We start from the raw sequence: 27844 nt of genomic DNA on the forward strand, positions 1-27844 counted from the left end.
AGCCTCTGATGGTGGTAACAGTGGTGATCATTTCAAAACTGTGTTGGTTTAGCATTCGCTGATTTAGCACAATGACAGGAATGGGACTAATGGATTCTGGCTGGGGGCGGAGGGGAGTGTTGCAGGAAGGATTTCATCCCTGTTGATACTCAGTGTGGGCTCCTGTTTTCCGAGTGCGGGGAGGACAAGGAGCAGGCAGAGCCTGCCTTCCCAGGTCTTCACAGATGAGCCCTTCCCCATCCCTACCCTGCAGTGCTGGGAAGCAGGCCCTGGCCCAGGCAGAAGGGAGCTTGGCAGAGGCAAAGGAGAAGCTAGACGGAGTGCAGCTGCTGGCCAGGGCCCTGGGTGTGTCCTGGTCGCCCCCTGCAGGCCGTGGGATTGAGGGGAACGGGACAGGGCTGAGAAGGGTCAGGGTTGTGGGGGGCAGGGGACAGGGCTGAGAAGGGTCAGGGTTCATCTGGGAACTCCAGAGTTGCCACCTCTTCACAGCCCTTCAGAATAACCCTGGGTGGCAGGTGGGGAGTGGGATGAAGCATTGCCCTGCTGTTCAGGGCAGGGGTCTCAGGATTCAGTGGATAGGAGAATTCTGGCTTTTTCTTTGCCAGCCTCCCCATCTCTGGCACCCTCCCACTCTCATCAGGTGTTGTGGGATATACCTTGCCCTGGGGCCAGGCAGCTGGCCACAGCCACCCACAGGAGCCTCTGGAATTCACCTCAGGTAGCCAGCCACTCAGGCAAGACAGGGGAGGCCCTGGGCCTCTGTCCAGCAGGGACCTTCCTCCCGCTGCCACTGCGCCAGCCAGTTCCCACCCGCAGTGCGCTTGTTCCTTCCATCTGGGCTGCCTTTCCCCTCCCCGCCTCTCTCTCTCTTTCTATTTCTGTTTCTGGGGGGCCTCTTTTTCTACCGCTTTCACTGTCTCCCTGAGCTGCTCCTCACCCACGCTGGCTAACTGGTGGTTAAGGTCCAAAGCTTGAGAAGAAAAGAGGATGGAAGTGAGTGCTTCATGGCTGGGACAGTAAGAGAGGTGCCCACAGTACGGGCTGAGAGAAGAGGCAGGGCCTTGGGGGAGCTGCCCACCGCCCTCCCTGCCCCTCCTCATTCCTACCTCCTGGGGTTTAGCCGCCTCAGCTGTAGCTCTGAGCTCCTTAATCTGGTGATCCTTGTGGCGCTGTGGGGCGGGCTGGCAGAGGCTTTAGGAGGTGACAGGGGATGTTGGGAGTCGCACTCTGCTAACAGAGTGTCGTGCAAAGCTGGGGAATCACATTCCGAGCGCAGCTCCCCCTCCTCTGGCAGTGGCCCTGCAGGGCTGGACCCAGCACGGGTGGTGCCCAGTGGAGGGCTGGGGCTCAGGCCCTGCGTGCAGCCAGGCGTCACCTCCCCTTTGTCCCTCAGGAGGAAAGTTCTCAAGATTAGGGCTTTCTGGCCCTTTCTGCATGGCTAAGGTTTTATTGTTTTGTAGCTGCCCCCACCCTTACCCCAGCCCCCAAATCCTCTGGCTGCCAATCCCAGTTAGAAGAAGCCTCTGTAAGTTGCAGGTATTCACTTGGTCAGCGAGGAATATGCTGTTGGGCTAGTCCGGAGTGGGGATTTGTCTAGAACTAAGCAAGTATGCCAGGCGGAATGGCTTCCCTGCCTAGATAAGCAGGCGAGAGAACCCCTGACATAAACCCCTGATTTTCTCAGGGGATGGGCCCTGAGGGAACCCAGTAGAGACAGGAAATTGAGGTGGAGGTGCAAATGCAAAGCCCAAGTGGTTCTGAGCTCAGCAGAACGGGGGCAGCCCAGGCCCTGGACCTTGGCTGGAGGGAGGGACAGAGGACGACGCTGTGGGCCGAGGCCCAGGGTGCTGCTTTGCTTCTGCCATGACCCTGCAGTAGACCCTGGATGTCTCTGAGCCTCTAAACCCTCATCTGTGAAATGAGTGTCATCATTCCTACCTCTGCTGGAGCTGCTATGAAGACTCTTGGGCACATGGAAAGCGTTTCATGGGGTTAATTTTTCTTCTCCTTTTCCCTTCTATATGGGGCAGATAGGAAGAAGTTCAGCTTCACAGATAATTTAAGATAGGTGAGATTTGGAGAGTGGGGACAATGGTGATATTCAGAATATTTAGCCACCTGTACAGGCTGAACACCAACCAGGCAGAGTGACAGCTGGCCCAAACCACCCAGGGAGGAGGGCACAGCTGGGCATACCTTGTCCCTCTGTCTTTCTGCCCTATCATGAGTCCGTTTATCAGCCAGCATACAGACATCCCTTGAGGACATCTGAGGAGGTCGCAGGATGCAGGATCCTGAGATTTCCTTTGCATCCAAGCAAGTCAGGCCTGCCTGGTGTGGGGCACCCTGCCTGACCTGGAAGAGGACCTAGAAGCAGAGGGCAGTGAACTGAGGGCCTCCCAGCTCCTGCCCAAAGCTGGAAGCAGACCTGCCACCAGGCTCTGGGGAAAAGCTGCTTCTGTGGGGTTCTCACCACCCTCATGTACCCCAGAGCTGCCCGTCCTTTCTGTCCCTTCTTCTCAAAAGCACTGCGGGTCAGGATTATGGGGTCTGTTTGTGCTCTGATCTAATTCCTCATGCCTGTTTCTTCATCAGCCAGGAGAGGTTCATGGTTTCCATTGTCTGACTGTGGAGTATGGGAGTGTGGTGTTGGGGAAGTGCAGAGCCATGTTCTGTCATCGAGGAAAGATTCTGGCCTCAAGGCAGGCAGTGTCTTCCCCCAGCCCCAGGTTTTCCGAGGCCACGCCTGGACACGTGGTGCACTTGGCCAATGCTGACTTCTTTTACCTGGCTTTTTTCTTTGCCTTGTTGGGTGAAACTATTGGCTTTGAGGGCCTAAGGTGGCCTGGTAAAGTGACAAGGGCACAGGAAGACACTACCTTACCTAGCTGGAACTTAGAGATTGGACTTTAGCCCACTTTCCCACTGAGGGGTCTTGGGCAAGCCACCTCCTTTACTGGACCTAGAAAAGTAGCACTGAGCCAGGTGCAGTGGCTCACACATGTAATCCCAGTAACTGGGGAGGCTGAGGTAGGAGCTGTCTTGAGGCCAAGAGTTTGAGAAGAGCCTGAGCAACATAGTGAGACCCTATTCTTAAAAAATGAAAACAATAGCCAAGTGCGGTGAAGTGCACCCATGGTTCTAGCTACCTGAGAGGCTTAGGCAGGAAGGCCACTTGAGCCCATAAGTTCCAAGCTGCAGTGATTGCACCATTGCACTCTAGCTTGGATGACAGAGCAAGATGCTATCTCTTTAAAAAGAAAGAGGGAGAAAAAAGAAAGGAGCATTGGATAAGATGGTGGCTGAGGTCCCTTTTGGCCCCTGCATTTTGCCTTGTAGGAGTTCTTCCTGCTTTTTCTACTCTGTTACCTGCCAGTAACCCCTGCTCCTAGCCCCCTGGCTCACAGGAAACCCAGCTAGCTTTGTCCCTTTCAAGCTGGCCTGGGTGCAAGGAGGCACCATCAGCTAGAGGCTACAAAAATGAAAACCCAGCTCACTGCTGGCATGGCCATGGGGTGGGGAAGTGACCTGTCCTGGAGCAAGACTTGGGCAGAGAGCATGGGTCTCTCCTAGGGGCACTCCCAGCCTCTCATCTGGATGCCTTTGTCCTTCCTTTCACTTCGTTTGCTCTGAATGCTGTTTGCCTTGGTGGCTCTGTTTGCCCAGGTGGTCCTCAAGGTGGGTTTGCAGTGCTCTCCTTGGGACTTACCCCATTCCACTTCCTTGGGCCAGAACCTTTCCACTCAAAAGCTCTAATCCCTGAGAAGCAACCATGGGGGAAACACTGTTTTTTGGTGCTGACCCCTCTCTGCAGCACCCCAGCTAGGCAGCTCTGCCACTGGTACAGCTGACGTGGATGTGGGCTCACCACCACATATGACTGGCGTGGCCATAGGCCAGCTCCCTAGCTTCTTTGACCCTCTATTCCCTTATTTCTAACAAAGAAAACCACACCTTTCTCATAAAGTTGCAGTGAGGCATAGAAATAATACAGATGAAGTACCTTGCAATGATGTTCTCTCTCACCTCTTACTCGGAGCTGTACCCACAGGGTTCAAAGGCCACAGGCATAAACCCTTGACTTTCCTGACCTCTTGCCTTTGAGTTTCAGGACTGCCCTGCTGGGGAGGTGCTAAGACAACCTTGGAGGAGCTCCTCCCCGCAGCCCACCGCCTCTCCTTCCCCAGGGGGCAGAAATACCTAGTTTCAGCCCTAATAATACCTGAATGAGATTTTTAGGACACCTTCCTCCCCAGAGTGCAAAGCTTCTCACATATTATTTCTCTTATCTTTAGATTGTCCTGTGAAGTGAAGTATGATCGGACAGCCTCTTTTCAGCTTTTATGAAATGGAGACAGGAATGTGGCTCTTGCCAAGGTCACAGGATTGGAATAGAGAGCCAAGCCAGCTCAGGACATGCAAGAGCCCCAGAAGGAAAGACGGAAAAAAGCCCAGCAGGAAGGGAGAGCAAGTAACCTCTGTCCTGACGTCACAGATGGGCCAGCATGGAGGAGGAGGACCCCGTAATCCTGCCCATCTGGGACTTGGCAGGGGACCTGAGAAAATGTACCCCAACCCATCCTTCTGGGGCCTTTGCCTTTGACCCATTGGCCTAGCATCTTCTTCACCATGTCTGTTCTTGTCACCCCTAGCCAGGTCTGTTTGGGTCTGAGGTGCATGGAACATTCTGGGTAGGCCTCCAGCAAACGGAAACTCTTCACCACGTTTCCAGCTGAGGACCAAGGGCAGCACACTGGCAATGTTGCCACAGCAAGGGACTCCAGCCTTCGAGGAGTTAACGGCTCCCTCTCCCCAGCCAGTCCTCCCTTTGGTGCTCCTCTTCTTCCCTCCTCCTGCTCACAGCAGGCAGGGCCTGGACCCAGGAGCCATGCTGCTGTGCTGTTGCCAGGGGAGCTGGGAGGCAGATCTGAGCTATGCAGGGAAAAGGCCCGGCCTGTCAAAGTGTCTGAGATGAACCGCCGCCGTCCCCGAGCAGCTGGGCTCAGACGTGTCTCAGCTCTTGTTCTGGGCCTGAGAATGGCAAAACCCAGTGAGGTTCAAGGGCAGACTCACTATTCATTAGTCAGGGGTTCTTGACGTCCCGTCTCTCCCGGGGATGGGCTCCCCCCTCCTGTGACACATTCCTGGGTGCCTTTGGTGAGGGTCACACACCCTCCTCCTGCTTAGCCCCCTCTCCAAAGACCCCTGAATAAATTCACCCCAAGGAGACGAGGCAGGGCAGAGACCATGGCTGCAGGAAATCATCCAGATGGGACCCCAGCCATGCTCCCTGCCCTCCACCCAGCCCCCCTGTGGACCCCACTCCCTTTTGACTCGGGGCACCCTTGGACCACCAGCTGGTACAGGCCTGGACAGGGGGATACTGCTGGGAACCACCCTGAGGACAGCGTGCTGGTCCAGTGCCGGTCTCAGTTGGTTCCATGGGGCCTCTGGCCTGTACAGACTGCTGGCTAGTGTTTTGTTTTCTGTAGTATCATATGCCTATTTGATGACTCGAGCACTGTTGGTTGGGGACTAAATTGTACACTATTTTTTGAAATGTGGCAATATCACTATGGATATGTAAAAGGCACATATACTTGGTCACAAACAAATGGCACTATTTACTCTGTGGGCATATTTGTAAAAGAACTGTATACAAGGGTGTTCATCAGAGGAACATTTCTTTTTTTTTGTTGTTTTGTTTTTGTTTTTCTGAGACGGAGTTTCGCTCGTTACCCAGGCTGGAGTGCAATGGCGCGATCTCGGCTCACTGCAACCTCCGCCTCCTGGGTTCAGGCAATTCTCCTGCCTCAGCCTCCTGAGTAGCTGGGATTACAGGCACACGCCACCATGCCCAGCTGATTTTTTGTATTTTTAGTAGAGACGGGGTTTCACCATATTGACCAGGATGGTCTCGATCTCTTGACCTCGTGATCCACCCGCCTCGGCCTCCCAAAGTGCTGGGATTATAGGCTTGAGCCACCGTGCCCGGCCTTGTTTTTGTTTTGAGATGAGTTTCGCTCTTGTTGCCCAGGCTAGAGCACAATGGCATGATCTCAGCTCACTGCAATCTCTGCCTCCCGGGTTCAAGTGATTCTCCCGCCTCAGGCTCCTGAGTAGCTGAGATTACAGGCATGCACCAACATGCTTGGCTAATTTTGTGTTAGTAGAGATGGTTTCTCCATGTTGATCAGGCTGATCTTGAACTCCTGGCCTCTGGTGATCCACCTGCCTCGGCTTCCCAAAGTGCTGGGATTACAGGTGTGAGCAACCGCACCCGACCAGAGCATTTCTTTTTAAGAGTGTAAAAAAATGGACAGGAACCTATGGCCTATTCATACTGTGGAATACCATGCAGCTGTAAAAATCAGTGTGGTAGATCTCCATATATGAGTTGATGTGGAAGGTTGGCCAGTTCACATGATAAGATGAATAGAATAAATTACAGAACAGGCCGTGGAGTATGATCTTACTTGTAGATGTTTAAAAGTTATAAGTATGCTTATATGTGGATCGTTTCTGGAAGTATGTACTGGAAGGCTACCTCTGGGGAGTGGAGTTGGGGGAATGCACTCTTCTATACTGTTAGGTTTCTGTGCTCTTAAGATACTTTTATTGAAAAATATAAAGGAGTTGTTCAATATAATAGGCTTAACTTCTGTCAACTAACTTGGTGTGGGTTCAAAAGGGTGGTGGTGGTGTTGCAGGAGAAAGTATTCCACAGTCACTGGTGGCTTCAGCCATGGGCCATTTTGGGGCCTAATAATTACATGCCATCATGGCTGCTAGTGTTATTCGAAAGCCTACTAAGGTGCCAGGCTTACCGTCTCTGGATCTCGCTTACATGGGTGTCATTATTCCAGTTTCACCGAATCGAAAGAGGTTGATGGTTTTGTTGCAGCTCCTCTGCAAGTGAGGGACAGGGGAGGTGGATGGTGGGTGGTGGGTAGGCCTTGGCTCCCGGTTTCCTTCCTGGCAGACATTTCCCCTCTGCCCTGAGGACCTGCTTGTTTGGGGGAGGAGGCCTTTGGAGGCCCTGGATTCATGCCAGGTGTTGAATATGTGAACTGGGGAGTGCCCCCATCTGGCCACAGCCCAAAAGTATCACTATGCTAGGGGATGGGGGCCAGGCCGGGAATGGCCCTATTTGCATAAGCAGGACCTGTCTGGAGAGAAAGACGTCACAGAGCAGAAGAGGTGCTGGTGCCCACCCCTACTTCCTCCCTGAAAGAGTAAATGGCCCGGAAGGTGTCTCTGGGAGGTAATGCTGCACCCCACCCTCCCAGGGGGCACTGGATTAGGCTACACCTGCCTTAGGTTGGGGGCTGTAGCAGCCTGCAGAGCTCTCAGTTGGGCCTCAGTGGCCTGGGAGGCAACAGGGGCAGGGGGCAGGTCAAGAGGCAAAAATGGGGCTGTCCAGAGGGGCCTGGGAAACCTGGTCCCTGAGGCCTGGGCACAGCTACAGCCACTTCAGATTGGCTGTGAGGCCAGTGAACTGGGGACAAAAAAGTATTAACAGTGACCAAGTACAGAAGGCGGTCAGCTGCCAGGTCACAGCCTTACTGCAGTGACTCATAATTTTATGGGGTGTGGGTGTCATTGGTGCACCCATTTTACAGGCGAAAACACAGGCCCAGAAAAGTTGTTACATGTCCTAAGTCACACAGCTAAGTCAGTGCCAGAACTGAGATAAAAACAAAGTCTCTTTGACTCTAAAATCTGTACTCTGGCTCCAAAGAGATTCTGTTTGGCCACTTAACAGCAGGTCCCTGAAGCTGCAGACTCTGCTTGCCAGCACCCACATATGGAAACATTAACCCCTACCCTGCAGGGTCGCCTTAAGTAGTCTTTTAGCTGGGCTTCTCCCCGACTTCCATGCAATGGCATCCCCTGGGTTGTGCCCAGCCCTGGCCTGGACAGTGGGGTTAGAGGAGGGCTTTACAGGGTTACAGAGCCTCATACAGAAGGAGCATGTGGCTGCTGGCCATCTGCATTCCTATAGGATTGACTGTTCCTTGGGGTCCTTGGCAGGAAGATGAGGATGCTCCCAAGGCCTGCTCCAGTGTTTCCCAGAGGCTGGCCTGGTTCAGGGCTCTGGGAAGGCTGAGGGTGGAGAAGCAGAAGTAGGAGAGCAAAGATGGCACCCAGGCAGCTTGAATCACCAGGACCCCTCCACGGCCCACAGGTCCTCCAGTACTAGGGTGAGCTCTGGGAGAGCTCTCTTCCTTTGCTGTGAACCCCCTGCCTTTCTTGTAGCTTACGAATAAATTTTCTTTGCAAAGCCTTCCATGTTCTGGTCAGTTTTTCTAGGAGGACGTGAGTGAGGAAAGCAGTATGAGTGTTTTACCAGCAAAAACAACAACTGTGTCTTGAGGTGTGGTGGGGACTCTGGAATGGGTGGAAAGGTTGGAGCAAGAAGTCTTACAAGGCTTGGGAAGTCTGTCTTGCCCTGAGCTAGGGTAATCTGAGCAAATGATGAAGGTCATCGCCAGGGCAAGGCCTACCTTGTGGGTGCCCTGCCCTCAGGAGAGGGGTCCTAGAGGTTCTGGATTGGTGGCCAGCCCCCAGGCTCCTCCTCAACCTCCATCTGTGTCTTCTCATTTACTGCTCACAATGTCCCCATAAGACTGAATTCTATCTTACAGACTAGGAAACAGCGGCTCAGAAAGACTAAGAAATAGGCAAAGCCACACAGCTGGGAAGCAGTGGAGTTAGCCTCCAGATCTCATGTCTGTGACCAGAATGGGATGCAGGGGGCAGTAAGTCTCTTGAAAGCCCCTGATGAGTTTTTTCATGTAGGAGCAAATTCACAAGCCTGCTTTCATCACAACATTCATTCTCAGAAGGCCTTTGGACCCCAGAGAATAATCGAGACTTACTGTGCCAGGCACTATTCTAAGTGCTAGCTTGTGTCTTACATCGTGGCTTAATCCTCACATCTGTGTGCTTAACTGGGCACTATCCTTATTCCTACTTAACCAAGAACGAGAGTGAGGCCAATTTGGCCATCCAGAGTGGCCCACGTGGCCCCGTGTGATGTGGGGGAGGGGGCATTGCAGCCCCATTTGTCCAGATGCCGGACTTAACTGCACACACGTCCTCCCTAAAGGCCCCACCACCCTGGCCCAGACCCACGACCCCAAATGAAACATCTTTCCCCCGCACCCAGCAGCCCGGGGCCGCATTTGGCCACTTGCGGGGACGGAGCCGCTGGCCGGCAGGCGGCGCTCCCCGGGGTTCCCAGTTCGAGCCCCAGGGCACCAGGAGGAGCCAGGACCCCGAGCGGGAGGGAGACGACTAGGGGGCGCGGGGCACAAAGAGCTTTTTATTCAAATTTGTTTAGAGTTTCGCGAATTTGCATGAAAAATGTGTGAGAAAAGCCAGCTCCGGTGACCTCATCCGCACCTGCCATTAACGTTCAATTAGCCGCTGAATAGCGGCCGCCGACGCGACGTGCAGAGAATCTGGCCTGCCCCGCGCAGCAAGGCTCAGGACAGGGTGGGGCCGAGGGAGGGGACGCGGCGAGGGCCCCGGGCTACTCCTCCGGGCCGGAGACCCAGGACCGCGACCCTCCGAGGGAACGCGGGGACCTCAGGACCCTCGAGTCAGGGCTGTTTGGAGCTCGCGGGGCCCTAGGATGCCGGAGTCCCTCGGGGCTCAGACAGGGGCGGTCTCGCCCCTCCCAGGACTGCAGGTGGCGCGACCAGCCCTGTCCCAGCTCGGAGGGGCTTCCCCGCCACCTTCCGGACGAAGCGTCAAGTACAAGTTCAAGTTCAGGGCCAGGCCCAGAGGCAGGGGGGCGGGGGGGCGCGGAGCTTCACCCAGAAGCCTTTGTTCTCTGGGATCTTCGCTCCCACGTCCCCTCCCGGGCGGGGCCCGGCAGAGACCCCCGCCCCGCCCCGCCCCACCGCGCCCGGCAGGAGCCTCCTTCTCCCGCCCGCGCGGCGCCTGTTCCCGATCCCGGCGTCCCAGCTCGGGGCCACCGAAGGGTCTAGGGGCTCGGGGCGCGGGGGAAGTGGGGCGGAGAGGCGCTATACGAGCCCGTGGGAGCCCCTCCCCAGCCCCGCAGTCCCAGCGGCAAACTGTGCTGGCCGGACGGATGCCCGCGCGGAGGTAAGAGCCTGGGCGGGGTTCACCCGCACCCCTGTGCCCCGCCCCCGGCTCGGGACTGCGTGGGGCCCCAGGAGCCAGGCGAAGGAGGGTGAGCTCGGCCTCTGGCGGGGCTGCACTGTCGCTCCAGGGCTCGGGGAGGGGTGTCCCAGGCCTGGGCGGTGGGTAGCGAGGGCCAGGACGGCCAGCTGAGGCCCGGTAAGATCGCCGGCCTTTCTCAACAGCGTGTGGCTCACCCATCTCTCCTCGGCTACCCTCGGTCTCCCCTTCGGTGTTTCTGGCTGTGGCGCTTCCTTGACTCCTGAGATTTTGGCTGGAGGGAACCCTAGTTAGACTCTAGCTCCCCAGGCCCTGAGGCCCCTCTTGAAGAGCCGGAGGTGTGTGTGTGGCTCCGCTGTGCCCTCTCCACTCCCTCAGCCCATTCCCAGAGCCTAAAACAAGGTTCTGGGCCAAATGGTGGTTGCTGGGCTGGACTGGGCTGTGTTGGGCTGTTGACTTACTGGCAGTGCAGGGACCATACGGGTTATTTGTGTGTAGGGGGAACTCTTGCTGTCCCTGCAGGCCTAGTTCCTGGATTCTGTGCAGTGGCAGGTGCTAGCGTGCACCTAGCTTATACCTCACCCCCTACCCTCTGTGCTCTGCCAAGCTGAAAGGGCACAGGAGCTTCTTCTGAGTCGCCTAAGCTCTGTCCTCTCTTACTGCTGTTCACTCTCAGGTGCTTGTTCACTCTCAGGTGCAGGCCATTCATGTACTCGGCCTTTACACACAGTTCTAACATCCACGATATTTGCCTTCTAAATTCACAGCAAGTTAGAAGTAGCAAATTAGAAAGGGAAACAAGGCCTTTTCCCTGCAGCTGTACTACTTCCCCTCTTCTCTGCATAGTCCTAAGATTTCTCACCTCTGGGGTTTTACTCATGCTGAAGTACCAGCCTACAAGAGTACACTCCTTCCCAAATCCAACTGGCAAAACTTTGGCCAGTGCCTCCTCCTCCAGGAGGCCTACCCAGATTTTCCCCACGTCTCTCCCTCTCTTGACACCTTCAGCAGAGGGTCAGCTGCACATCTGAGTCCTTAGTAAATACTCAATAAATGAAGTCATTTCTGGATGAACGAATTAAAAAATCATACATACACATAAATCTAACGAGCATTGCGATGGTCAAATTTGTTTTGTTTTTAAATATTGATTTAAATGTAACAGCTCCCGGGGCTCCTCTCCTCTGTTCCATCACATATGAATTCTCTCACTCGCAAGCAAGAACCAGCCTGAAAACGTTGGTTCTGTGTGCCCTGTTAAAAAAAGAAAGGAGAAAAATTCTATGCAGATTGCTTTAAATTTTAAAAAAGAAGGAGAAATGCCGGAAGGGAGCGCCTCAGCCTCTGCGCAGCTCTGCTCTTCCTCTGACGGGGTCCCCAGAGGGCTTAGAGGAGCTAAGGTTTCACGAAGTGCATGTGACTTGGGACCCTCCTGCGAGGCCTCAGTGGAGCCACCGGGAACTTGACTAAAAATGGAGACTGACCTACCTAGTGCGTGCGTTTAGATTCCCGATGATTCATCACTGACACACTGATGTCAGAGGAGCCTGGGAAGGTGTTTACATCTTTTTTAAAAAGGGAAACCAAAACGTTTTCTGCAAAACCATCTGCAAAACCATCTGTAAAGGCTGCTCTAGGCTCTTCCTCTTCCTCATGGGCACTTCCGGCCTGAGCTCTTGGACAAACCAATGTTTTTCTCCTCTAGATTCCCTAACTCGGAAGGGTAAAATGAGGACATTTAAGACAGCCACAGTTGGCAGGGGGTGGTATAAATACTACTCTCAGTAGACTGAGAGAACAATAATTTATTTATATGTTAATTCATTTAGACCTCCCAACTAAAGAAGATGTCTCCCTTTTATAGAAGAGGAAACAGGTGTGAAGAGGTTAAGTTAATTGCCTTCAGTCTCACAGCCAGAAGAAGGTCCAGTAGGCTTTATACTTAGCAGGAAGGGTTAGACTCAGCATGCTTGACTATGCTACTGACTTTCTAGCTTTGCTCCTAAGGTAGTGGTTAAGTGCCTCCTCTCCCAAGTCACATTTCATTTCATGTGGATTTCCTTGCTTTCCTTATCACTCAGAGACAGAAAGAAGTCGGGGGCGGGGTGGGGGGGGAGGCGGGGGTTGGGGAGGAGCATTGAACAGCTCCCTTTGGAGTCTTGCATTCAAATTCTGACGCTGTCCTTTACAAACCATGTGACTTGTGTCAACTCTCCATATCCTCATCTGTAAAATGGATTTGCAAATTGATCTGCCTCTAGGACTTGTTGTGAGGATGAAAGAAGATGCAAGATTTGGCCCCAGGGCCTGAGTCACAAATGTGTCCTTGAATGACAGCTATTATTATTAACAACAATCACCTCTAATGACACTGTGCTGTCACTATGCGTTTTCAGAAAACAATGCCCCTCCCCACTCAAAAAAGAAGAAAAACACCAATACATCTCCACGTGCTTTAACCAAGCAGCCAAGGGGTGCCAGGACTGTAGAACAGCAGCAGCTTCATTCTCTACGCAGATAATTCAGACTCCCAGGAGGCCACCTAGACCCCCAATGTCTTAAATACAGACCCTTGAAACCTTGTCCCTCCTGGGCTCTCAGCACTTAGGGAGGCGTGAGTGTGTGAGTTGGGGGAGGGTTGAAAGACAGGCCCTGTTGATAATTGAGAGAATTAAAGGCCAAGTCTTAAGGAGAGAAATCTGAAGCACATTCTTTTTTACTTTCTTAGCCATAAACTCCAACTATTATCTATTGATAAGGAAAATAAATTAAGACTAGACCCTGCTACACAAGTATAATAGATCTAGTCAGTGGAATGTTTCTCCCTCCTTTAGTAGAATTTGTATTTATTTATTCAGTGCTTATTCTGTGCCAGACGTTGTTTTAGGCACTGGGGTTAGGGCAGAGAACAAAACAGAAAAGCCCTTGCCCTCAGGGAGCTGACGCGTGCCTGCTCGTGCGTGTGTGTGTGTGTGTGTGTGTGTGTAGAACGAAAACATGAGAAATTCTGTGCTGTACTTGCCTCTGAGAGGATCCCTCATGAGTGGGACTGGTCAGCTTGGTCTCCCTCACCCTCTCACCCCTGAAAGCCAAGGACACATGTTTTCACACAGCTGTCTCCACTTGGGGATATTATTAAGGACAGAGATAGAGATGGACTCAGTTTCTCTCCATATCAGAAAATAAGTAACAGACTGAGGCAAAAAGCTTCTTCAGGCAAGATACCCATCAAGCAGGCAACACACCAGTGCCTGCCCTTCTTTATCCCATTCCTGACCAGATACTGGATCCAGGGAAGGCTGAAATCCTGGCAGTGGAACAGGGACAGAAATGGTGACAGTCCATTGCAGAAACCAAGAGGACTGGGAAGGGACAAAGCTGTGTCCAGGGGTGTGGGGAAATCATGTTAATAGCTAGCCTGTGTCAGTTAATCCTCACCAGGACCGCTGATTTAGAGGTGAGGAAACTGAGGCACAGAGAGATTGAGTAAAGTGACCCAAGGCCGCATAGCTATTCACTGGCAGATCAGGGTTAGATTCGAACCCAGTCAGCCGGCTTCAGGGTCTGTGTGCCTCATCCCACTATCAGATTATTTCAGAAAGAAATGTGCACTTCTCTTGGGTGAAACTCATTCTCCAAGTGTCCTCAGAAGTCTGCAGGGGGTTCTTTGTAGCCAGCCTCCCTCATACTTCTTTTAGAGCCCCAGGTTAGAGATGTTAGGAACCTTCTTTTAGAAGCCCTGTGGCTTGGCTTCAAATGAGAAAACAAGATGGAGAAGGACTTGCTGGAGGCTATTGTCAAAGTGGACACTAGAATCATGGTCTCTTAGCAGGGCTCACACTGGGACTGGATGTCAAGGTCTTGGGGAGAAGAGCTGCCTACCTTACTGGAGCCTCTGCAAGGATCTAGCCACTTCTACTGCCAGCAGAGCAAAACACCTGCCTACTCTGTAAAGAAGTCCCAGATAGTTTCTAAAGGCCTTAGTGGTCTTGAGATACCATGGTGTCCCGTTAGAGAGCCAACGTGCCTTTTATCTGATCCTTGGAGAACTGGCCCTGTCCTTCTGGAGCACTGCCCATGCTCTGGGCCTGCACTTGGTAGGATCTGGTTTCCTGCCAGTTTGGGAAGCTTTTTCTCCCTCCCTGAGCCAGAGGCCAGGGAAGCCATATCTGTTGCCCTCCCCACTCTTGGTATGTGCCTTGCACAGAAGTAGGGACTTAGTGGCGGTGGCATTCAATTGAATGTCTTCACCTGTTGGTGGCAAGCTAGGTCCCATATTAGCCCACACGGCTGCCTGAAACATGCCCCCATCCTCCTTGGAATTGTAGGGGGAGGCACAAGTCCACCAGCCTGGACTTGGAAACAGAATGCTGGGAGGAATCCTGGCTCCACCCCCCCTTGCTGGGAGATCTTGGGGTAACCCAAATTCATTCTTTACACTTCTGTGTCCTGTCTGTTGAAAGAAGCTGACAGTGTCTCCTCGGGAGGCCTGGTGAGTGGGGGACTATAGGAGATGCTGCGTGTAAGATGCTTTGCAGAGGGTGAGGTGGGTGGGAGATCTTGCTTACTCAATCACATGCTTACCTAATTCCTGTAGTTTGGTCCTGGGTCAGAGAAACCTCTGTCCTTTCATACAAACCAAGAGAGAGGATGGAGGATTCGGGAAAAGGGGGGAAGGGTGGGCTTCCTCTGAGTTTTCCCACAGAGGCCGGGTCTTGAAGGCTGCCACTGTCCTACCCCACGGAGGGGTTTGCTGCAGTGAGGAGGGAGTAAGCCTCAGGAAGGGCCAAACTACACCACACCCTGTGAGTCAAGGAGTCTATCTTCTAGCCTGGTGCTTTGTGGCTAGAATTTGATATTAGCAACACCAGCTTTACCTAAGTCACTGGGCTGGCAATGAAGAGGGTGCTAGGTTAATGAAATGTTCCCCGCTTTCCTGGCTGCACGTAGAGGTTCTATCGCCAAATGGAAAGATGAGGTGTATGTGATATAATAGCTGGAGTAACCCAAACTCTTTAGAGATTCCTGTTCAAATGCACCCCAAAACCACATAAAACTTTTCCTGAGTGAAAGGTCCTGCCTTGGTGGTTCTGCAGTTGGCTTTGAGTGCATTTGGTCTGACCTACCCATCTGTGCCCGCCCAGGGTCTTGCTTGGCAGGTCTCATGGCCTACCTAACTCATTAGACTGCCTGAGGGGGAGATGTAGGTCAGTGCGGCCTAGCCAGAGTGAAATACACAAATCAGAAGGCTGGGGGTGTCGCTGCCTGAAATGCACATGCTCAAATGCTTCTGCAGAATGGTTTCCTGCCAGTTTGGGGAGATTTTCTCCATTTAAGAAAAGCAAAACAAACTTACAGTGAGGGGTGAGGTGCTAAGGTTTGGGATTGCGGGGGAAAGGTGGGCTGAGAGCAGACCCAAGGAGTTGAGGAGGGACCTGCAAAGATTACATCCGAGCATGTTTCCCTAGGAATCAATTTATTATATGTTTATAATTGATTCTAAATCTTTCCTGTGAAGAAAATCGATAGTAGGTGTTAGTACTGGTAGCCCTCCTGATCACACCCGCAGCCCTTGAGTGTGCCTTAAAGGTTCTGGGAATGGAAAATACAAAAACTGCTTCGTGCTGCGTCATCTTTGTCCCCTACTTCCCCACCCATTCCAATATACGTTCTACTTCAAGCCTAAAATCCGGGCCCCCTACCGGGGCCAGCCATAATCTTGAGGAGGGCCTAGGGGAGGATTCGCTTTGCCCACCCCAGCCTGGTGATGCCGTTCGTTTCCCTCGCCCGGTATTGTGGGCTCCAGGCCGGAAGGCGTAGAGAGCTGAGTGCCCAGACCAGCGCCCCTCAGTCTCTCAGTAATGCCTCCCCGAAGCCGTCGGGCAATAAGACTATTCTCATGGCTTCGGCAGCGCGGCGGCGCGCGCGTCTCCTGCCCTCCGCAGCTCCCAGACCGTCTTGCAAACCACCTCAGCCATCTCTTTGGCGGAGCCGGAGAAAACACTTCACCCTGGAACCCTGACTCAGGTCCTGGCAAAAGATACGAGGGGCAGCCCTGCTCTCATACATCTCGGCGGCTCGCGAGTCCGGCCCCTGGTCCAGCTGGCAGGGGACTGGCTGGTGTCCGCGTGGTGCAGGCCTTGGGCGCTGGATCCGCCTGTTTTCCCTCCCGCGGAGCCCCTAGATGACCATTTTCGGTCTTCGCTTGCATCCGGGATGTTGAATTTCCAGGGAATCAGAATTATTTTATCTATAATTTATTCTAACCCCAAGGTTCCAAGACAATCTATAATGAATGTTCCTATCTGCAGTCTCTCGATCTGCATCGGGCGAGGGAGCCGTCGGGTTCTTCACGTGGGTGACTTCAGGCCCCCAAGCCTTGTTTCCTATCAGTCTCAAAGAATTTTCTCCCTGAAGGGAATCCAACTGGTTTGAAACACAGGTTTCCCCTCGCTGATTTTCTGCACTGGAGAAAAATCTCGATCTGCTTTTCCAAAAGATTTATTATTTTGTTTGTTTATTTTTGAAACGGAGTCTCGCTCTGTCGCCCGGGCTGAAGTGCAGTGGCACGATCTTGGCTCACTGCGACCTCCCGGATTCAAGCGATTGTCCTGCCTCAGCCTCCTGTATTTTTTTTTTTTTTTTTTTAGTAGAAACGGGGTTTCACCATGTTGAACAGGCTGGTCTCGAACTCCTGATCTGCTCGCCTGGCCTCCCAAAGTGCTGGGATTACAAGCGTGAGCCACCGCGCACAGCCTTATTATCATTTTTTAAGAGGCATCCGGGCAGGCCCGCGGAGTCGGGCTGAAGGCTGCCTCAGACCCCGGACGCTGCGCACCCCAGCACCTGAGCTACCCGAGTGTATCAGACACGAGATTGCCGGGCACAGCCCTGGAGCCCCTTCGGCCGCTCCCAGTCTGTGAGCGCCGAGGACCCTGAGCTCTGTCCCCTATCCCCCGAGGCCCCGGCGTCTGCTGAGCTCTCTCCGCGCGCGTCGAGGCGAGGCCGCCTCTCATGAGCAAAAGCTGTGAGTTGTTAGAGATTCCGCAGCCGCTCTGAGGGCAGATTGGGTTTGTCCCAGGACCTCGGCGCCAGGAATCTGTAGAAAGAGACAGACCCCAATTTTCTCCCCTTGGAGTTGAAACAAAACCTGAAAGCCCGAGGTTGCCCGCACCGCCAGAGGTGGCGCCTGGGCGGCGGGGGCGACTGAAGCCGCGTGGCCGCGCGGTTCCCAGGCCCGGGTTCTGTTTGCTCCTGAGTTGGTGACTTAGCTGGTTAGCTAACAGACAGCTCGCAGGCAGCATTTATGCAAACGCCAAGCCCGGCCTCATGCTGAGTCTCTGCGGCCGCCAGACCGATAGCTGCCCGGCTGGGCTCCCAGAGGAGGGACCAAGGGAAATTCCTGGTAATTAGAGGGGAGGTTTTCCCGGGGCGCCCCTTGGCGAAGTAGCCTTGGAACAAAGGACTAAGGTGCCCGCGCGCCGCGCGCCCTCGGGGCCCGGCGCGACCCGCATTCACGCCCCTCCCCGCTCCACGGCAGCCACGGGCTTTGTGCGCTGGGGCGCTGCGCCGCCCTGCACCTGCCCCGCCTTAAGTACCTTGGCGAGGCGGCGCGGGCGGCTGTTCTAATCGCCATCTCCAAAGTACCTGCTCATGAATAAACACCAGCCCCATTTATCAGGTACTTAGCGCTCATTGTTAAGGGGAAATTGGCCCTTTTCTGAAAGTGTCTATCCACAGCCCATCTGCGCAGTTCTGGTTGCAGAATTCCCCTCACCCTTGAGACGCGCGCGCGCGCGCACACACACACACACACACACACACACACACAATCACAACACGAGGCTCCTCCAAGCTAAGATAAACTCCCTTTTCTTCCGGTAAGTGCGTGATTGAGCCGCTACAATAGGCGGCGAGGAGGAGGCCGTTGGGTCAATAGCCTGCGTCTCTCCCATTGATAAGAAAAGTCAGTGCGCGGAATGCAGGGCCTTCGAAAAGCCTTGCCCGTCCGGTTCCAGCCGCAGGGGTCATACTTACATCAACCAACGTGCGGGCACGCTGACCCTTGGGTGCCCCAAACATTGAGCAGAATATTGGAAAGGTGGCCCGAGGTGTGTATGGTCCCTGACAGCACTGGCCGGGGGGTGGGGCGCAACTGCACCCTGGGTTCCCCTACTTTCCCCCAGTTGGGTCCCACATTTGGTTCTGCCTCTTAGGTCTTGAGCATAGGGAATGGAGAATTTAAGGATCCAGATACTTTGTAAACCCCGGGCAAGTAGGAGGAAAAGTGGCTCCTCTGGGAACCCGGATGGGCCGAATAGCAGCTTGCAGCAGAGGCCCTCAGTGTTCAGAGTTCTCCACGTGGGAAAAGGGCGGCCTGCCCACCCTGCGCACCCGTGGCAGCGCCAAAAAGGGCATAAAAGCAGGGTAAACAATGTGAAGATCCCCACAAAGGCACGACAGTGCATTTACAAACTCATTTGCGTCCTGAACGCTTGCTTCTTTTTCACTCAAACATTCCTTCTAAAATACGGGCTTTCTGTGTACATGGGTGCGCGTTCCCAGGACTGGGTTCCCTGGGTGGAATTCATCCAGGAATACAATCGATTTTCTGAATCTGCGTCCGGCCACAGGCAGCTCTGAAAATGAAAGCGTTTGCTAAGCGGGGAGATCTCACCAATCGAACGTTTAAAAATGGCTTTGTCTTCACTCAGCTCTCCCGATTCATTCTGTGTTTTACAAATAGAAGCCCAGAGCTTCTGTCCCCCAGTCCTTGCGTGACTCAGGGCGGTGGCCACGCGGAGTTCAGGGATGCGGGAGGTTTGGAAAATCGCTGCATGTCGGAGTTTCCTAGCATGTTCCATTTATACTGAATGCAGGCGGCCGCTGAAAATGCAGCCTCGACTCTTGCCAGCGACCGGTGGGACCCTCGGGGTCCTGCGACCCCGCAGGTGGGTGCTCCAGGCTTGGGTCTGGGGAGACCTACGCGGGGACAGGCGGGCGCTCCGGCTGTCAGCGCGAGAACCCGAGACTGCTGCGGGGCTGACGCGGGATGCCGGAGCTGCGGTTCCAGCAGGAACGCGAGGGTCCTGCACCCCGCAGCTCCTCCCAGCCCCCACTAGACCGGCGCCTGGCCTGGAGAGCCTCTCAGAGCCGGAGCAGCACCATCATGCCGGAGAGAACAAGCTCAGTTCCAAACACAGACGCTCATTTTGGGAATATTCTATAAAAATAAGATCTTGTTTGTCTTTATGATTCACGGGAGGTAACTGATGGGTGGGCCGACACTGTGGGGTGAAGGTGACTTCTGGACACAGGCTTTAAAGTGGGAATAGCTCCAAATTCCCAGCATCTTCCGCCTTTTCACTGCAAATTGGACCTCCGCGGCTGCTGTGGCGGGTAAACCAGACATTTCTGCCTCATGGCTTTCGGGCTGCCTCCAGCCCACGCGGGCTCCTATCGTCGCTGCGGAGTCCGCCCCTAGCCTTCCTAAGTACAGGAACATGTGCTCCAGGTCTCGGCCATGGGCGAGAGGGCTGGGAGGAGGGATTCCTTGAAGCTCCCCAGTGCGCCCCACGAGCCTCTTCTTCTCCTGCCATCTCCCCACCTCCAGGTGTCGGTGCCGAGTTTCCCTAAGTGAAGCTGAATTTTATTTGGTGAAAATTCTGGAACTGGAATTTGTTGTTCTTGTGTTTGTGTTAAATGCCTTGATGGCTAAGCGTGTGCGCACTCACACATTTGTGGAATTTATGGGCACCCAACGCAGCTGAGAAAGGTTTGGGGGACAAGCAGAAGAGGGCCCTGCATGCTCCCTCCAGTCCCAGGACTGGCCCCCAAGGCACGGCTGGAGCAGAGCCTGGTGGAAGCTGTAACGGCTTCAACTCGACCCCTCTCTCTTAGGAGCCCTCATTTTCACCCTTCTCAGCCACGCCCTTGGTTCAGGTCCGTGCTGGCCCTTGGGGTCCTAAACCGACCCCCCACAAAAGACCAAGGAGCAATGGAATTGAATCAGCGCAGAGCAGGGCTCCCCCAGGGCGGGTTCCCGACCCCACATGGTGCAGCCAGGCCTGAGGCCTGGGGCAGTGGATTCGGAAACCCTGGGGTTGAGGCTCTCCAGACTGCACTCAGGCCGCAGGAAAAGCATAAGCCCAGCCTTTCACATAGTGTGGCCTGTCCTCAAACCTCCCCCCTCCCCCACTACAGCCCACCCTCCCTAATCACACCCCTTCATCTTGGTTCTTTTGAAGGGGTGGGTGCGGGAGGGCCTCCCCCCATGACAGGAGTGTGCGGAAGCTAACCTGGAGCTGGGAAGTCGAAGAAGGCACGTGGTGTTCCACCTAGATAAACCCCGAAAAGACAGCTCTAGTGAGGGCCCAGCAAACCTGAGATCAGGGAGGGACACCAAGGATGGAGCACGAGTGCCAGAGCCTAAGATCTGGGCTCTCACCTCCCACCTAGAGAGGATTTGTGGCCCCTGGATAGTCATCGTGAGCAGGCCTCGGACCCCCTGGAGTGTTAGGGAGGGAATCCGTGGTCCCCCTCCAGTGTCGGCCACTGAAATCCTGAGTTCGTTGAAACAATCCAGCCTACATCAGGGGCGTCTTAAAGCCGGTGGTTTTTGGTTCCCCAGGACCCTGCTCAACTCCCATGACGTCAGACCACCACTTACGGCGTCTTGATGCCCAGGCTAGGAGGATCTCGGTTGCACCAGCTTCCCCCACTGCCTTCCAGGTTTTGTCCTGTCCGACTTTCAGCAAGCGGCTTGGCTCAGCCTCGGCTCTGCCTTCCAGGAAGGAGGGGCGCCAGCAGCATCGGCTGACCCGGGTGCCCCTGTGGGCCACCTAGTGGGGGCTCGCTAGTCCTTGCCTTCTCTGCCTGGGGTGGGTGGGAGGTCTCCCTGGCACACTTTGCCTGCTTAGGATCCTTCCTCATCCACATCACAAATGGAAAAGCGGAGGCCAATGGGCTCAGGTTAGCTAGCAGCCGGCCGCCAGCCCTGGTTTCCCGCTCCGGCCCGGGTGCCTTCCTAACCCCGCACGCGCTTGCTCTCTGCCCGGCGCTGGCGGGGAGGGGTGTTCCTAGAGGCCGCGAGGGGAAGCGGGTGGCAAGGCCGGGCCTTGAGCTTCTCACGCTCCCTCGTCTCAGTTCACTCTCGTGGTCTCTGTTCCAGTTTGGCCTGCGGTTCCCTGGCTCCCCCACCGCCACGCCGAGAAACAGCGGGCGCGGGTTTCTTGGTGCAGACTACCCGGGTCAGGTCGTGGGGTCACGTGCGCGCGGGGCTCCTCTGGGCGCGTGGGTTCCAGATCCGCCGACAGAGGGCGCCGGGGCCGGTGAGGAGCGCGTTCAGGGGCCTGGGAGGAGCGCATTCGGGGCCCGGGGAGGAGCGCTTTCGGGGCCTGGGAGGAGCGCGTTCGGGCGCCTCTCCCCGGTCCTGAGCGCCATGCTGTAGGGTTCGGTGGTTCAGAGCCACATCTGACACCCTCACGTCCCAAACTCACACAGTCTCACCGACAAAGCCACAGGAAGGAGCGCGCAGCTGAAGGTGGGTGAGGGGGGTGGGACGGTGGAGCCACTTACAGCGGGACCTGCTAGGACGTGGGTACGGTCCTCCCCGGCGGACCCTCTAGTTTGTAACCGTGCGAACACTGGAGGGATTCACCGTGTTCACCGTGGCACACTCGAGTGTGCAGAGGCAGCACAAGTGATAGTCCCCAAGACCGGCACCTACCCATTTCTGAGCTGGAGGAGTTTTCTAGAACATGTCCAAACATCCTCTTTAATAGCAGGAAACTGAGGCCCCGAGAGGGCGACGACTTATCCAAGGTCCTGCAGCACTTAGAAATAGGGCGGACTTCCCTGGCGTTGGGTAAGGGCGGCCCCTGCGCTGCCCTCTGAACCTGAGTTTCCTCCGTTGTGAAACATCGCGGTTGTGCTAGGTAGTCTGGAGGTATGTCTGAAGGGGTGTGCAGGGGTCTGCCCGTGTGTGCTGATGCCTGGAAGGCAGCCTATGGCCATCTGAGAAGGGCTATGTCTTCAGGCCAGGGTGCCTGTAAGTGTGTATTCACCCTTGAAGGAGATGTGTCTGCACATCGTGTACAGATGCATTTGTGCCTATCAAAGTGTGTATTTGTGAGGAGGTGTGTATAGAAGAGTGGAGGGATATTTGTGTCTGCGAATTGTGTACATGTGCATCAAGGAGTAATTGTGGATTGTAAATAATTGTACCCTGAGAAGGGGCCTGGCACTCCCCATCCACTAGAACCCCACCACCTGCCTTTACTGCTCCTCGCATGTGCCCTGGAGCCCATTCTCATTCTGGGCCCCACAGAAAGGAGCAAGGGGGTGAGAGGACTGAGGGATACAGGCTCTGGGGTGTGGCTCTGCCCCAGTGCCTAGCAGGCTCTAAGGGGCTGCGATTAGGCAAAGCTTCTCCCTGGCTGCAGAGGGAGAGAGAGAGAGAGAGGGAGGGAGGGAGGGAGAGAACGAGGGAGGAAGGAGGATTACGGCAAATTCATTTCTATTTTCCAGCCCACTAAGCCTGCAGTGTGTCCCTGGTGTTAGCATGAGAATGGGCCAGGGCTCTGTGAACACCCCCGCCCCCGACCTGCTGACCCCTCTTCCCCCCTGACGTGAATAGCGGGACTCACAGCCTCCCCAGCCTCTCCAACTAGTGCCTGCAAAGCCACGACTCCTAATCAGGGTAATTTAATATATTTTAAGCCCCCGGCGGCTTTATTTTCCCTCCTTTTCGAGTTTGTTTTAGGCATTCACAGCTCTCACCCCGTCATTAGACGGCCTTATTTGACGGATGGAAGGAGCTGCTATGAGACCACAGCCCTTTGTGTCCCCCACATAAGCTGGGCTTCCCTGTAATTAGAATGGTATTCCCAGCCATTGAGGCTTTTCATGAGGCAGAACAAAAACTCCCCGAGATGAATATCCCCCAACTCCCAGCCCCCTGGCCAGGAAAGGGGCTGTGAGTTAAAGGGACTCCTTGGGGAAGGCAGTCTGGAGGAAGGACAGCCAGGGTCCTACCAGGGCGAGGAATTTAGAGGCCATGGGAAGTGGGCACCAGACAAAGGCTGGTTGCTGGTCAAGGTTGCTGGTAAACACTAGTCACATACATATTCCACCCACCAGCTAGCCTCAGATGTGCTGGGCTCATCAGAGGACCTTCATACGTCCATGGGGTGCTGGGGTATGGAACCAGGCTGGAGTATGCATGTAAAACACAAATACACACAGTCACACAGGTCACTCCCAGGCAGGCTTGGGATTACACTGTGAACATGCATATACACACATACATGTACACATGCAGGCTTAGCCACAAGATTACAATGTCACTAAACCAGGTTACCCAGACAGAACCAGACTGCAGTTTGTCTTTATATCTATGCATACAAACACACACACACACACACACAAAACAAGCCACTCAGATGAATTGCTTGTGAACACACACACACTCTTGTATACTCATATACATACATACACCTTTAGGGCCATCCAGACCCCAGTTTTTCTGGGGGCATTCACCAGCTTGTGCACACTGTGGTACACCACCCCTCCTCCCCAGGATATAGACTTGCTCCTGGCTACACTCCTAGGTCCATGCTTAGCCTGTGTGCAAGTAGTTTGACATGCACACACATGCATGGACACATGCCCATCCTCTGGCTCACACTGACATATGAAAACTCAGGAAAATGCTATAGAACCAACATGACATTACAGTGTTTTCGTATTCTCTGGCCAGCCTCTCCCAGATGCTCATTACCAGACATGCAGGCGAATTTTGAGGATAAGTCCCCACTCAGCTACACGCTGTGCTCTGAACTCAGCCCCCAAGTGGGCTGGGTTCTCTGGGGCTCAGGTGGATCTCCTGAGCCCCAGAGACCCCAAAGGGGTCTCCCCATTTGGGGAGAGGAGATCTCCCTTTTCTAGATTGGACCAGGCTCCAAGGACAGAAGGCAGGTGTCTGGCCATCTGGTACAATCTGTAGCTTTTTTTAGGATTCAGGAAAGGCTAAGAAGGTGATAACTAGCTCTGGGAGTCTGCAGAAGGAAGAACTCAACCTGCTAACAGACGCACAGGGATGCAGTTTCACAGAGAAGTAGTGGGTGCCTCATCTCTGGGAGGATTCAAATAGGGGCAGCATGATCACCAGGGAGAATTCGTTTATTTAGTTTAGCTCCTGCTCTCTGTCAGACCCTGTGCCCAGTGCTTGGACTACAGTGGGGAGTAATATACAAGCCTGTCTTCAAAGGATCTTAGAGTCTTAAATGGGAAAGCTAGACACACACGATTAATAGATAGGCCTGGGGAAGGTGACAGGGATGAGGCTGGGGCAGAGAGGAAAGTGATGTAATGGGTCTCTAGTTTTCACAAGGGAATGTTAATATCAGGGAATGAAGTAGATCCTTTAACATCCTGTGCCCAAGGCACAGTTGTGGCACCTTGGAAGTTTTGTTTTGTTTTGTTTTTTGAGACAGAATCTTGCTCTGTTGCCCAGGCTGGAGTGCAGTGGCATGATCTCGGCTCACTGCAGTTCTGCCTCCCAGGTTCAAGCAATTCTTGTGCCTTAGCCTCCCAAGTAGCTGGGATTACAGGTGTGTGCCACCACACCTGACTAATTTTTGTATTTTTTAGTAGAGATGGGGTTTTGCCATGATGGCCAGGCTTGAACTCCTGACCTCAAGTGATCTGCCTGCCTCAGCCTCTCAAAGTGCTGAGATTACAGGCATGAGTCACTGCATCCAGCCCTGCACCTTCCAAGTCTTTGTATTGGATAAATGATGCATTAGCTGGTCTCCAAGGCCTCTCTCCACTCTAAAATTCTTGTACTCCTGGTCTAGGTCCATGGCTTTCTCACTGTGGCAAGGTGGGTGGTCTCTCCCTAACTCACTCTGCACAGTATACCTTTACCATGGCACTTATCACCTGCCCGAAAGCTGTGCCCAGGCTCTTAGCGAGGGCAGTGGCTGAACCAATTCAAGGTCTCCAGGAACAAAGGAGAGGCTCATAAAGAGTGTGATGAATTCAGTTTGCTGGGGTGGGGTGGCAGGGATGTCCAAAAGATGTAGATCAGGCTCCTTCATGGCTCCTGATTTCTTAGGAGGGAAGAACAGTTCACTGAGTCTTATGGAGCTTTGTTCTTCTGGAAGGAAGTACAGCTTTGACGGGATGGGGTGGAGACCTCAGACCGGTGGTTGTTTGCCTACTTTTTTTTCCACCTTACATCCTATTCAATATGGGGGGCAACCATCTTACTCTTGTATCCGCTGGTGGACCAAGCAAACGCCTACCCAGCAAATGACCAGAAAACCTCAACATCTGTCTCTAGATAAAACCTATGTCTGTTTCTCTTCGTAGGAAAAATTTCATGGGGTGAATTAGAGAACAAGGGATGCTTTGAAGCCACTTCTGATGCCTTTTTTTTTTTTTTTTTTTTTTTTTTTAAATTTTACCCTAGTGTTCCATGGTGTAATGTAGTGCTTAACCCAGTTCAAAGCCTGTTTCCCGCTTTGAAAGAGCTTGGCCACGTCTCCCTGGGCCTAGGTGTCTACAGCTGCAAAGTGGGAGTAATAATAGTACCACGCTGCTAGGGTTGTTGTGAGGATCAGATGAGCTGATACATGTAAAAGAGCCCAGGAACATCTTGCCTGCATTAAGTACTGTGCTCACTGTGGTGATTAATATTAGAGTGAGTGCTCAGTAAATATTTGTTGGGTAAATGTGTGCATTTTTCATTTTGTTTACATTCAGGATAAAGTTGTGGGAAAATAAGATCTTCCTGGTAGTCTCCGCCGGGTAACTGGTGGGAGGCGGAGATGGGGTGGGAGTGGGCGGAGGGTCTCCCTCTGGTAGTTTTAAAAAAAGCGTTCGGGCCGGGCGCGGTGGCTCAAGCCTGTAATCCCAGCACTTTGGGAGGCCGAGGCGGGTGGATCACAAGGTCGAGAGATCGAGACCAACCTGGTCAACATGGTGAAACCCCGTCTCTACTAAAAATACAAAAAATTAGCTGGGCATGGTGGCGCGTGCCTATAATCCCAGCTACTGAGGAGGCTGAGGCAGGAGAATTGCCTGAACCCAGGAGGCGGAGGTTGCGGTGAGCCGAGATCGCGCCATTGCACTCCAGCCTGGGTAACAAGAGCGAAACTCCGTCTCAAAAAAAAAAAAAAAAAAAAAAAAAAAAGCGTTCGGAAAGGATGGGTTTAGGGTCGCTACTGCGGTCTCCAGCAGGGGGAGCCCTGGTGGCCCCCACTTGCCGGCTCCAGACCGCGAGGCTGGAGGGAATTAGCCTTGATCGGGCGTCTACTGTGTGCAGTGCGCCCGCCAGTCGCTGGGGTGCGCCGCGACGGCAGGGTGATCAGGAAGTGGGGGATGCGGAGGGCGTCGGGAGGTGCTTTTGAACCAATGCAGACCTACAGGGCTGGCCTCTGGAGCGCCAAGGTCCCTTGGCTGCAGCGGGGCACGCGCTTGGGTCTCGGCCGGGCCAGGTCTGGGAAGCGCGGGGCTGAGGGCGGTGCCCCGGCCGTGATCCCGGCTTGGTGCGGGCCTGCGCTGCGGGAGGCGACCGGGAGCTCGGCTTCCCGTCTGCACCGGTTCGGAGCAGGCGCCCAGCACAACCCACTCGACGAAGTTAGGCTGCGGGCGGGGACACTACGGGCTGCAGGCGGGGGTACATGGGGCCTCCTCATGGCAGTTTGGGGATGGAATCAGACACCCTTCGTCCTGTCCCTGCGGCTGGTCCCGGGAAGAGGTAAAGCCCGGAGACCTCACCTTGGCACGGGGCAGGGGTGCCACGTGGGGTCTGCCTTGACCGGGACATTCTTCATTTTGCTTCCGGCAGCTCCAGGTTTTCTCATCCACTCCCTGCGGTGGCTGATCGGCCCCTGGAGGGACAGCTGATGTTGGGGGCCCTGGTATGTGTTTCTGTATACATGCATGCATCTATGTATGCATGGAGGAGTTTTCATAGGTATTTTCCCGACAGTTGCGGCTAATTAGAAAAAGGAGTTGCACTTCGGCTCAAAAGACGCCAGAATCAGAAAGATACTGAGGAGCCAATGATTGGAGACGGTTTTCCCTTTGCCCCAGAGCAGACGGGTTTGGCCCTGTAGGTGAGGGCGAGATCCAGAGAGGGTGGGGCTGGGGAGGCGTGCGCTCGGCTCCTTGCTGGCCCAAGGGGTCCGGGTACAATTGCTGAACAAGCGGGTCCACGGCGGGAGCGGGGGGCGGGTCCCGCCGGCCCTGCCCACTCCTGGCCACCGGCTTTTGGCCCTGCAGGCTTAGGAGCTGCCCTCCCAGACGCCCTGCTCCTAGAGAAGTTTAGTTGGAGTTGCCGAGCTCCACACTTCCAGCTGTGTGAAGTCGGCCACATCTTTCAACCTCTTTGAACCTTTGGAGCCAAAATACCAGCCCCTCAGTGGAGTGTGAGCAAGCGTCTTCAGGGAGACCTAAACCTCTGTGGACGTCTGTCAAGACCGAGTGGTGAATGCCTTCCCGCATTTTTGTCTCATTTAATCCTCGTCTGAGGAGTCTTTCTCCCAGTTTTACAGTTGGGGTAGTGGAGGTATTGACGAAAGGAGTGGATCCCCTTGTTGCTGGGGCAGACTGAAAGCCTCCTGTTGTTCCTCAAGCCCCCTTTGAAGTTCCTAAAATGGAACTTCCTCCCAGGAAGGAGGAG

The 27844-nt window shown here is 54.2% G+C and overlaps 2 long non-coding RNA genes across 8 annotated transcripts in view; both read left to right on the forward strand.

Annotated features, from left to right (window-relative positions):
- LOC101041279 (uncharacterized) overlaps window positions 1-8287 on the forward strand; it is a 28983-nt gene extending 20696 nt beyond the window's left edge. For all 6 annotated transcript variants that reach the window (XR_012517834.1, XR_746336.3, XR_012517838.1 and 3 more), the window contains one exon: window positions 4296-8287. This is a non-coding gene — a long non-coding RNA (uncharacterized LOC101041279). The remainder of the gene's footprint in view (window positions 1-4295) is intronic.
- A 1716-nt stretch (window positions 8288-10003) lies between these two features.
- LOC141584658 (uncharacterized) overlaps window positions 10004-27844 on the forward strand; it is a 66526-nt gene continuing 48685 nt past the window's right edge. The window contains exon 1 of one of the 2 annotated variants that reach the window (XR_012517840.1): window positions 10004-10116. This is a non-coding gene — a long non-coding RNA (uncharacterized LOC141584658). Of the gene's footprint in view, window positions 10117-21532; window positions 21695-27844 lie in introns of those variants that run through there. The other variant, XR_012517839.1, reaches the window with a different exon arrangement.

This window comes from Saimiri boliviensis, chromosome 5, assembly GCF_048565385.1.
Source record: "Saimiri boliviensis isolate mSaiBol1 chromosome 5, mSaiBol1.pri, whole genome shotgun sequence".
Classification (NCBI taxonomy): Eukaryota; Metazoa; Chordata; class Mammalia; order Primates; family Cebidae; genus Saimiri; species Saimiri boliviensis.